This window comes from Bos taurus, chromosome 5, assembly GCF_002263795.3.
Source record: "Bos taurus isolate L1 Dominette 01449 registration number 42190680 breed Hereford chromosome 5, ARS-UCD2.0, whole genome shotgun sequence".
NCBI lineage: Eukaryota > Metazoa > Chordata > Mammalia > Artiodactyla > Bovidae > Bos > Bos taurus.
In genome coordinates this window covers 11,961,540-11,973,882 of record NC_037332.1, presented here as the reverse complement: position 1 = coordinate 11,973,882, position 12,343 = coordinate 11,961,540, and the positions used below count along the sequence as shown (strand labels likewise).

The 12,343-nt window shown below is 39.0% G+C and overlaps 1 protein-coding gene across 7 annotated transcripts in view; it reads right to left on the bottom strand.

Annotated features, from left to right (window-relative positions):
- Positions 1 to 12,343, bottom strand: part of METTL25 (methyltransferase like 25) — a 136,851-nt gene that overhangs the window by 71,916 nt on the left and 52,592 nt on the right. The gene's annotated exons all lie outside the window — the stretch shown is intronic.

Here is a 12,343-nt window from a genome sequence, read left to right as displayed (position 1 = left end):
TATGGTTTAAGTAACAACAACAAAAAAGTCAGCATTCACTACTTAATCACACATATCTGCTGTTGACTCACTTATAGAGTTATATATGTAACTTGCTGATGTTAAAACCCCTTATGATCAACTATTAATTACACAGCATTTCTGACAAGGAAAAAAAAATCTATTTTAAATTAAAGCCTGGAAAATAAGAACTCAAGTTTATCAAAACAGTGGTAAAGAAAAGGAAATTAAGATACACATAAATTTTCTATTAGATTAAAAAGTAAAATAGAACTAGAAAATAAGAAAATGGTTTAAAACAAAGTATTATTGAGGCTGTTGCTGTCGTTTAGTCACTACGTGTCTGACTCTTTTGCAACCCTTGTAGCCCACCAGGCTCCTCTGTCCATGGGATTTCCCAGGCAAGAATACTGGAGTGGGTTGTCATTTCCTCCTCCAGGGGACCTTCCCAAACCAGGGACTGAACCCATGTCTCCTGCATTGGCAGATGGATTCTTTACCATTGAGCCACCAGTGAAGCCATACTGTTGATGTAGATTCCACCAAATAAACGTCTGTGTTATGAAATATCAGTCGGTTTTTGATTAAAATAGAGAAAATTTAAGTTTCATATGGACATGAGCCTGTGATAGTGATTTCCTTCTTTCTTTTAATTAAGATTTTATAATTGACCTTATTTGATAATCATATGGAAGATGGAAGACATATTCCTTGCCCCAGGAATATAAATAATAATAATGCTAGTATTTATACAACACAATATTGTTAAGCACTGTTATAAGTACTTTAAATATATTAATTACCTTTAAATGCTAGGAGCTTTCAGTGTGTTAACAAGTCCCCACAGCAATTCTATGAAATAGGTATACTATCATGTTTCCGATAGAGAAACTAAGCACAGGGACTTTAAGAGGACTGCCGAAGTTGCAAATCTAGCACATGACAGACCTGGAATTTAAACCAGCAGTCTGACTCCAGAGGCCATGCTCTTAACCACCAGGCTAGATAAACAACTTCACTTACAATTGCCCAGGACTCATGGAGCCCTTGAAGCCTATCCAAGTCCAAGGGACCCCAGTCTACTTCCTCCATCAATTACCAGGATGGCTTGAAAGAGAGGTTTGAGTTTTACTGAAGGCTTTACGATTTAACCAAAACATGATTATTGCTAAACGAAAGGGTTACTGTACGTAGTTTAACTCTTTTTCTGACAGCTGAAGAAAGAAAGAGCTAAACTTTACTCTAAAGAGTAAGGGGCTAAAGAAATGAGGTTTTGCTGTTTTATTGAGAGTGTTTAGGAAAGTCCTAATAAAACCGTTTTTTCCCTTCCCCCATCTGCTCTCTCCTTCTTCCTTACGAAGTAACAGAGCATTCAATCTTTAGCTGACTATTCAGCTGTTCAGATTAGAGACTATAATTCCCAGACTCCCATGTAGCCACTAGGATAGCTAGAGATTAAGTTTTGGCTAACAGGATATGGGCAGAAGTTCAGTTCAGTTCAGTCACTCAGTCGTGTCCAACTCTTTGCGACCCCATGAATCGCACCACGCCAGGCCTCCCTGTCCATCACCAACTCCCGGAGTTCACTCAGACTCACGTCCATCGAGTCAGTGATGCCATCCAGCCATCTCATCCTCTGTTGTCCCCTTCTCCTCCTGCCCCCAATCCCTCCCAGCATCAGAGTCTTTTCCAATCAGTCAACTCTGCGCATGAGGTGGCCAAAGTACTGGAGTTTCAGCTTTAGCATCATTCCTTCCAAAGAAATCCCAGGGCTGATCTCCTTCAGAATGGACTGGTTGGATCTCCTTGCAGTTCATGGGACTCTCAAGAGTCTTCTCCAACACCACAGTTCAAAAGCATCAATTCTTCGGCACTCAGCCTTCTTCACAGTCCAACTCTCACATCCATACATGACCACAGGAAAAACCATAGCCTTGACTAGACGGACCTTTGTTGGCAAAGTAATGTGCAAATGCTCAAAAAGGGGAGGGGTAAGCTCTCCCCTCCCCACTTTATGGTCATGTTGGCAAGCAGATAATGGAGCCACAAGACAGAAGGATTCTGGGTTTTGGAAGGCTTTTTGGTACAGAGCTCCTTTTGTGTGTCTGTGTGTTAGACACTCAGTCATGTCTGACTCTGCAACCCCATGGACTGTAGCCTGCCACACTCCTCTGTCCATGGAGTTCTCCAGGCAAGAATAGTGGGGTGGGTAGCCATTCTCTTCTCCAGGGGATCTTTCCAACCCAGGGATCGAACCTGAGTCTCCTGCATCACAGACAGATTCTTTACCATTTGAGGGCATCTGTGTGGATGCCCACAGAGCTCCTTTAACTAGCTCTAATTGTCTACCTTGGGACTGAAATAGAAATATCCATCTGTTTTGTTGAAGCGACTGCTACTTTGGGTTTGAACCTATCTAGCATCTAAATCTTTAATTCAGTGTTTCCCAAACTTTTTTTTTGTAGCTCAGCACTCAGAGAATATGGTGAATTTTGTAGATTACAGTGGAATAAACAGATGATGATAACTGTGTTGAGCCAAAACCCATGGGATGAAGGAAGCAATATCACAGGAACTCCTTTGTAGCATCCATGACACAGTAGTTGAATCCTTCTGTTCTAATTAATACAGGAGTCTTCTTTGACAATGTGTATTTGAGCAGAGATTTATATGAGGAGACAAGTCATGAAAATATTTGTTGGGAAGACTTAATGAAAAGCAAACAGAGCTCCAACAAGACATAGTTAATTTCCAAAAATATAATACCAGAATATTATACAATTTAAAAATTATTAACTAGCAATTTTTCAATTTCTAATACTCCAACAAAATACCTACAGAACAAACTTGTAGGAATGGAAAAGAGGAGATGAAAGTCAGCTTGGTACAAAACAGGAGAATTCCACTTAAGAAACAAGCAATGGATTTGTAATGAAAAGTATAATTAGTGTACCATCTCTGCTCTGCAATTTGCCTTATGCTGCCAGGAAAAAAGCATGTCTACTTGCCTGAAAATAGGTAGACATTTCCTCCACCAATAATAAGCCAAAATACTACTTAACATCAGACGGAAATGAGGAGAGTATTTCTGGAAAATATATTACAATGGAAGGGGTATATTATTTCCAGGAAAAAAAAAATCTAAAATAAGAAATCCATGCCCAAGTTAGTCTCAAATTCTTAACCCACAGAAATTGTAATAAGATATAATAAAATTTATTGTCTCTAAGTCATTCAGTTTTGCGGTGATCTCTCAAACAGCATTAGATGATGAATACAGTCTTGCAGTAGCAACAAAGCAGCCAATTACCTCATACAAGGGAACTGAGATGGAAAAATGCACTGCTGATGAGTACGGCAAGTGTGCTTCCTCAGGGAAGAGCTCCGTTTTGATTAAGACAGTAAAGCGATCTTCAAAGAATAGGTTGCACATAAAGGCAATTTTGGTAATGAATGACTGAATTCAAGAACATTTTGGAGTTGAGAAGAGGTAGAAGACAAGGCCAAACAAAGGACATACATACATTTGTTGAGAATCCTGGAAATCAGGAATGAATTGTGAGGCCAGGTTTCTGGTGAGGACTGACACGAATGTGGATCAAAGGCATGATGGGGTTAGGCCTTAGCATCCCTAGAGATAGTGGTGAGGCTATGAGTGTTGTGGTGGGGGCAGGGAGGGGAATTTTTCAGGGAAATACAGAGTTCTGGGCTTGCCAACTGATGCATGGTGATAAAGGGGAGATGCAGATGGGGTTACATATTACATAGGACTGGGATTCCTCTAGATTTCAGATGATACAGTGTGGAAGCCAGCAGGGGAGTAGTCACACACTGAGCACACTGGGCTGTCACTGGAGAAATGGAGGCTGGAAGATGGCAAGCATGTTCCCTCACTCGTGCTGGTGAATGTGATGGGGGGGGATGAGGGTTACTGTCTTCTTTCAGTTCAGTTCAGTTCAGTTCAGTCACTCAGCCATGTCCAACTCTTTGCGATCCCATGAATCATAGCATGTCAGGCCTCCCAGTCCATCACCATCTCCCGGAGTTCACTCAAACTCATGTCCATCAAGTTGGTGCTGCCATCCAGCCATCTCATCCTCTGTTGTCCCCTTCTCCACCTGCCCCCAATCCCTCCCAGCATCAGAGTCTTTTCCAATGAGTCAACTCTTCGCATGAGGTGGCCAAAGTATTGGAGTTTCAGCTTCAGCATCAGTCCTTCCAAAGAACACCCAGGACTGATTTCCTTTAGAATGGACTGGTTGGATCTCCTTGCAGTCCAAGGGACTCTCAAGAGTCTTCTCCAACACCACAGTTCAAAAGCATCAATTCTTCGGTGCTCAGCTTTCTTTACAGTCCAACTCTCACATCCATACATGACCACAGGAAAAACCATAGCCTTGACTAGACGGATCTTTATTGGCAAAGTAATGTCTCTGCTTTTGAATATGCTGTCTAGGTTGGTCATAACTTTCCTTCCAAGGAGTAAGCGTCTTTTAATTTCATGGCTGCAGTCACCATCTGCAGTGATTTTGGAGCCCAGAAAAATAAAGTCTGACACTGTTTCCACTGTTTCCCCATCTATTTCCCATGAAGTGATAGGACCAGATGCCATGATCTTCATCTTCTGAATGTTGAGCTTTAAGCCAACTTTTTCACTCTCCTCTTTAGGGCTCATCAAACTTTTCTTTGCCCCCACAATGAAGGCCTACAGAAGGGTACCCTTACCATATGCTTAAGTAAGTTCCTCCTCCAACCCTATCTAACAGTGTGAAGGACAGCAGACAGGCAGTCTCATTCACGCACATGGCTCCCCAAACCTCCAACCAAAACACCTCTGAACTTCTCGGGCAGTTTACAGGAACTGCCAGCCTTGGTTCAGGGTTATGTGACACCACAGGAGAGACTCACTCCTCTGGACATCCAGTGGTTGTGTAATCACCTTGAGGTTTTCTGAATCTGTATCAGTTTGTTCTGTGATTGAGGTTAGAGGAACCTCACAGCTTTGTTCATTTCCTAACAGAGCAGGAGCAAAAAGCTGACAGGGAGGAGGGATACCCTCACAGGCAAACAAAGCCTTTCATATACAGATTCACTATTTTCTTTGGAATCTGTTTCATTAGCTTCATTCTGACTGCAATGAAGAATGAGGCTCCCTTCTATGTCTTGAATCAAAGTCACAGTGTTCACCATTTCTGTTGTTACGTCTTGGTTTCCTATTTAACTGTGTTCATATACTTATAATCAAATCTAGTCAAACTGGGCATTAAACTTCCTTATCAGTGAACAGCAGACTCATTGGGAAAGTCCCTGATGCTGGGAAAGACTGAGGGCAGAAGGAGAAGACAGTGTGAGAGTATGAGATGGCTGGATGGCATCACCGATGCAATGAACATGAACTTGGGTAAACTTGCAGGACAGAGGCCTGGTGTGCTGCAGTTCACGGGATGGCAAACAGTTGGACATGACTGGGCAACAGAACAAACAAACCAACCAGTGAAATCAAGTTGCTTTCCTTGAGGATCACTTTCATGCTATCTTTAATTCTGGAGGAGATGAAGTTTCTTGTTTTTTTTCCTTCTATTCCATTTCCTAGTCTTTTCTAGCTTTAGAAATGCATTAATCTTATCAATCTAGATATTCTACTAGTTCTTCCTTTTTGTGTTAATATTATTATCATCCAGTTAGTGACACAAGTTTGAATTATAGAACAATTTTTTTTTATTGTTCTCTGTTTTAATCCCCAAGTTCTTATATACTCATCTTCTTAATTGTATCTCCTTTTCAATCTTCATTAGCTCTTAACTGGGTAAATGCAATACCTACTAGCAAATTCTCTTTCCCTTTCTTTTTGTCCTTCCTCTACATTAAGAGTAACAGTATCTTTCTGAAATCTATACATCCACACATGCCACTCAAACGGCCCTTGTTTCCATCACCACCAGCATCTATGAGACCAAACCCAATGGGTATTTTTCTTACTGCAGATTTTAAGGAGCTTGTGATGTTTCCTCCTTAAAATATTCTCTTCACTTGGCTTCTATGATCTCACTCTCTCTTATCTGTGGCCTAATACTCTTCATAGTCCCTTGACAGCTTATTGTTTTCTGTCTATTAAATGATGTGCTTAAGGGTTAATCCTCCTACTTCTATGCTTTCTTTGACTAAAGGCTCAAAAACTCATACGCCATCAACTGGTAAACAAATGAATGAAATGGCTAGGTAGAATACAACAGGTACTAAAATTTTTGTATGGTATGATAAAAAGTATCACATTTGCCTGGTCTTAACTGCCTTTTAAAGTAAAATCTGGTCTATCGAAATTGTCTAAAATTAGTCTGAATCTATCTATACTTTTCCCTAGGCAATCTTGTCCATATCTCAATACATGCTGATCATTCCTGCTATTACTTCCCCAGGGCTGCCGTAACCAATCACAACACACTGGGTGGCTGAAACAAAAGGACTGTATTCTCTCACCGTTCCGGAGACCAGAGGTCTGAAATCAAGGTGTCAGTTGGGGCATGCTCACTGTGAATGCTCTTGGAAAGAATCTCTTCTTGCCTCCTCCTAGCCTCTGGTGGTTGCTGGCAACCCTTGCCTCACTCGTTTCTGAGCAATTACATCTACTCCTTTAAATTTAATTCCCAAGTTATCTCCAATCTGAACTTCTTTCTGGATGTTGAGATAAGAAATTTAAAAGTTATCTGCTGAGTATTTCTAAAACTAAAAATATGCAAAAATAAATTCACTTCCTAGGCCTACAAATCTGTTCTTACCCAATAATAATATGTCATTATGTAATCACGCTATCATCAACTCAATGGACATGAGTTTGAGCAAACTCTGGGAGATAGTAAAAGACCAGGAAGCCTGGTGCACTATAGTCCATGGGGTTCAAAGAGTCGGACATGACTGAGTGACTGAACAACCATCATCATGATACAACCTAAAACCTTGCCATCATCTTTAGCCTTCACTGTCACCCCTCACCACCACCAACCCTCTTTCCCTATCACTGGTTGCCATGTCAGTTGGTTTCATCTCTGAAAAGTCCTAGTGACTTGTTGCCTTCTATTTTTCAGAAATGTAAATGGATGAATGCAATTATTTTGTGATAAACACTCAAAAATATTTTTATGGGACTAAGTATACTTTGCCTTCCACTGAATAACATTCTGAGGCTTCAGTATATCATTCATGGCTCTCATAATCTGGCTCGGATTTGTTTTTTCATTTTTCTAAATGAAAACCAAATGTCACCTTTTTTAGAAAGCTTTCCTTTATCCCTGAGTTATGAAAAATTACTCTCTCTTCTAGTCTTAATAGCATTTGGTTTATACATCCATCACTCATTACTTCTTTTATTCATTTTTTCAATAATTCATATTTGTAGTTGATTAAGATCTATAGATCGTGACTATATCACTCTCAGGCATGCATGAAAGTTCTATGTAATTGTTTCTGAATTCCCCACTGTATCATGAGCTCCCAAAGGGGGAAGACAGACTCTCACTTATCTTATACCCTCTAGTGCTTATTACAGAACTTTGTTGAACTGAATCAACAGAATTACATAGATGAATCAAGATTATCTGCATGCCCTCATTGAAAATACATGCTCTTAAGATTTCTTTAGACTTAAATGAAATTTGACATATAATTTTATCCAGAAAAAAATAAACAGGCATTATGCTGTTAGAGACATAAATTTTTGTTCCCTAAGTTAATAATCTCAACTTACATTATACTTTCATATGTAGAGGGTTTTAGACTATTTTATTTAAAACCACAATGATTATTATTGAGATAGGGGAAAAAAGACAGGAAAAAATATATAAAGTGATTTTTTAAAGATTTTGCTTTGCTCTTCACATACCTTGCCCTCTTCTCCCTGTTTACTTGTTCTCCTGTTTATAACCTGACATTATGTATCCACTTATTCATTTTTCTATTGCCTGATGCCTTCTTTCAAAAAACTAATTTATTTTTGGCTGTGCTGGGTCTTCGTTGTCTTTGGGTAGGATTCCTCCAGTTGCAGGGAGCGGGGACTCCTCTTCCTTGGGGCGCACAGACTTCTCATTGTGGTGGCTCCTCTTGTTGCAGAGCACTCTAGGGCGCATGGGTTTCAGTAGCTGTGATACGCAGCCTCAGCAGTCGTGGTTTGCGTGCCCTAGGACACGTGGGCTTCAGTGGTTGTGGCGCACAGCTTTTCCTGCCCCATGGCATGTGGCATCTTCCTGGACCAGGGAATGAACCCATGTCTCCTGCACTGGCAGGCAGATTCTTATCCACTGCTCTACCAGGGAAGACCCTGGTGCCTTCTTATCAGAATATAAGGGTAATGAGGGCAGGGGCTTTGTTTTGTTTACTCTTGTATCATTGGTCCCTAAAGCAGTGACTAGCATGTGTCAGGCCACCCAATAAATGCTTCTTATATCAAAGGAAAAAAACCCAACAAAATCTTTATGAATAAACTAACTAAAATGGGGCAAGATTAACAAAAATATCTGAAACCACCACCAAATAAATGAAAAGATAATTTGTTACAACAGGAAAAACATATCGAAGACACAATTTATCCCCACAATAATCTATAAATTCACTGTATGTCAATAAAAATCCCAAGAGCTTTTTTAAAATGGATCTTAACAGTCTGATTCTAAAACTCATTTGACACACAAATCATCAAAATCAGCTTTTACTTTGAACCTGGTCAACAATGTATATTATGATCTAAACATTGGAAATGAGATAATTTAAAAACATTCTTTTTAAACACCAAACATTTTACAACTTTTCTATGAATTTGCACTATAAATCACATAAACTTTAATCCCAAATAAAAGACTCAAGAAAACTTTTCTACCTAAGCCTTATTAAATCGTTGATGTGATCAGCATTTCAATTTTCCTCTTGCCAAGATCTCTGGAGAAGTAAAATACTCCATTATCAAATTTTAAAATAGTTCCACTGTTAACAGTAAATAAGCATTTTAATATTAATTATTTCCTTTTCTGAAAGATGGTGTATCCTTTTCCCAGCAACACAAGAAATATTAGAAAGAACTCTAGCAAAACATGAAACAAAGCCTTATTGCTTGACTTTCGTATCTCGTACTGTTCACCCAAATGTGCACTGAATATCCTGGCTTCCACTGCTGAGCCCAGACAATAAATGAGATGCAGACTCAAGCGACGCAGCAGCAGCAGCAGCAGTCTGCAAGCCTTTCCTGACAGAAATCTCTTTGAGGAAACTCACTCAATAACCCTGTATCTGGTTTTTAAAACATATAAAACTGCATTTGTATGTCTTACACAGACCAATGAAATAAAATGCTCACTCTTTTAAAAGTAAATAAATAAAACTCATTTGAAAGGAAAAATGCATGAGTTAAGACAATTTTGAAAACTAAGAACTTTGAAGGACTTGCTCTACCAAATTTCAAAGGTTCAAATAAACTACAGAAATTAAAACAGTATAGTTTTATTATAGGAACCAATGGACTAAAGGAAAAGATAACCTAAAAATGTACTATCTGAGAAAGGTGTCATTTCATATCAATGTGTAAAAGCATGGATTATTCAATAAATAGAATTTAGAAAAAATAGAACCATTTTGCAAATCATACACAAAAATAAACCCAGATAGATTGTGAAAGTGAAAGAAAGTGAAAGTTAAGTTACTTAGTTGTGTCTAACTCTCTGTGACCCCATGGACTGTAGCCCACCAGGCTCCTTTGTCCATGGAATTCTCCAGGCAAGAATACTGGAGGGTTGCCATTTCCTTCTCCAGGGCACCTTCCCGGCCCAGGGATTGAACCCAGGTCTCCCGCATTATAGGCAGACTCTTTACTGACTGAGCCACCAGGGAAGATTATGGAACCAGATAAATCAAAAATTAGAGTTCAGAGGAGAAAATTCTAAAACATATGTCACCCACACAGGAGAAGTGAAATAGAATGTGGTACATCCATTCTAAGGACTGGAGTGGGTTGCCATTTCCTTCTCCAATGCATGAAAGTGAAAAGTGAAAGTGAAGTCGCTCAGTCGTGTCCGACTCTAGCGACCCCATGGACTGCAGCCTACCAGGCTCCTCCATCCACGGGATTTTCTAGGCAAAAGTACTGGAGTGGGGTGCCATTGCCTTCTCCATTCTAAGGAATACTTTGTCCTTATTAAACAAATTTAGTAATTCTATATAAGTTAACAATGAAAGTGAAAGTTGCTCAGTCGTGTCTGACTCTTTGCAACCCCATGGACTATACAGTCCATAGAATTCTCCAGGCCAGAATACGGGAGTGAGTAGCCTTTCCCTTCTCCAGGGGATCTTCCCAACCCAGAGATCGAACCCAGGTCACAAACATTGCAGGTGGATTCTTTAACAGCTGAGCCACAAGGGAAGCCCAAAATACACTGCTAAGTAAAAGAACAACACTGCACTGCTTTTCCTTACTAGGTCACTTCACAGGTCCTCCTAGTTCTCCCAAACTTCCTTTGCAAAGTACTCTGAACTTTAAAGAATGTTTCTAGGTTTAATCCCTGTATTTTATTATTATGTTTTTTTAAGATCTCTACTCCCTAAGTGATATCACTCAAACTTACTATCTCTATGTTAAGAATTCAGACATATTATCTTAAACCCAGATTTGTCCTCAGAAACCCAGAATTATCTATCCAACTGATAATATAACCTCCACACTTGTATTTTTAAAACGAACGTCAAACTCAATTGTCCAAAACTGAACAACTTTCTTCTCAATTCTACTCTTTCAGCAGTCATATTCAGGTCACTAAATAACTCCATTTTCCCACTATTTCAGACCAAAACACTTTGAGTTACACTTGGCTTTTTTCTTATGACATTCAGAATATTATCTAAGAGTAAAAGGCATATTAAAACTGTACCAAATTGCTAAGATTTCTGAAGTATTCATATCTTATCAGTTGATTGAATATATTAAAACTAAAAGAATAAATATAATTAAACTATATAAATCAGACCCATACTGTTGTGAAATAAAATTCACATTTTATAAGAAAATGTGAAGACAATTGCAAGACAAGAAAAGTTTAAATATAAAAAGTTCTTCTCTGTCCTTTGCCTCCTCTCTCCCCACACTGTGCATTGCATATGTGCACTACGCATCAACCAAACCTTCCCCGTCAGCAGGAATACCTGCTCAACCAGAAAGAACAACATTCTCCTAGCATTGAAAACACAACTCCTTAAAAGATTACATTTCTTCTTGATCTTGAAAGAGGCCAAAATGATGCTTAGATCTGGACTGTGTAAACTGTCAATAATACGCCATTTAATGTATAGCCCTGTGTTCCAAAAAACCTACGTAACTGTGCCTTGACTTCTCATAGGTGGAACAGTTCTCAGAACTTTCTAAGATGCTGTTCCCTGCTTATAATCCTCAGTTTGGCTCAAATAAAGTTTTCCATCTCTTAGATGGACTAATTCTCATCAACACTCTTCAGTTAAAGGATAAATTCAAAACAGTACAACTAGATAAGGCATAACTAATTTAAAAGTAGATAAATTCTAAAAATTGATCTACTCTCTAAAAATGCTTGGAATAAATATAGGTATAAAACTTTGGTAACTTAAAATATAAAACTTATGTGTAGCTCTCAGTAAGTTTCAAATTGTAAAGGAAGTACAGAAAAAGATCCTATTAGGTTGGTACAAACATAACTGCAGGTTTGGACTGTGAATTTTAAATCATTATAACTAGGCTTAAACACATCTTTATTAATCAAAACAGGAACCACTACAATCAATACATTTTTGCCAATGAAAAACAAATTTGTTTATTCCTGTAGCATAAAAATCTATGCTTCAGGAGTCGATGGACTCTTGCAAAGCATTTTCTGCCTCCTGCTGGTTGTGGAAGCATTCTTCCCTGTAAAAAAGTCACTGAGACGCTTGAAGAAGCGGTAGTCAGTTGGCGAGAGGACAGGTGAATATGGCGGATGAGGCAAAACTTCACAGCCCAATTTGATCAACTTTTGAAGGACTGGCTGTACAACGTGTGGCCAGGCATTGTTGTGGAGGATTGAGCCCACTCTGCTGACCAATGCTGGCTGCAGGCATTGCAGTGTTCAGTGCATCGCATTGATTTGCTAAGTGCACTTCTCAGATGTAATTGTTTTTCTAAGATTCAGCTGTAATGGATCAGATGGGCAGCAGACCATCCAACAGTGACCATGAGCTTTTTTTTTTCCCCAGTGTGCTTTTAATACCAAATTAATAGGTATTAATGTATTAACATATTAACGACATTTTACTCTATATGTCCATTAAGATATTCTATACATAGGTTGAATCATATGAAACT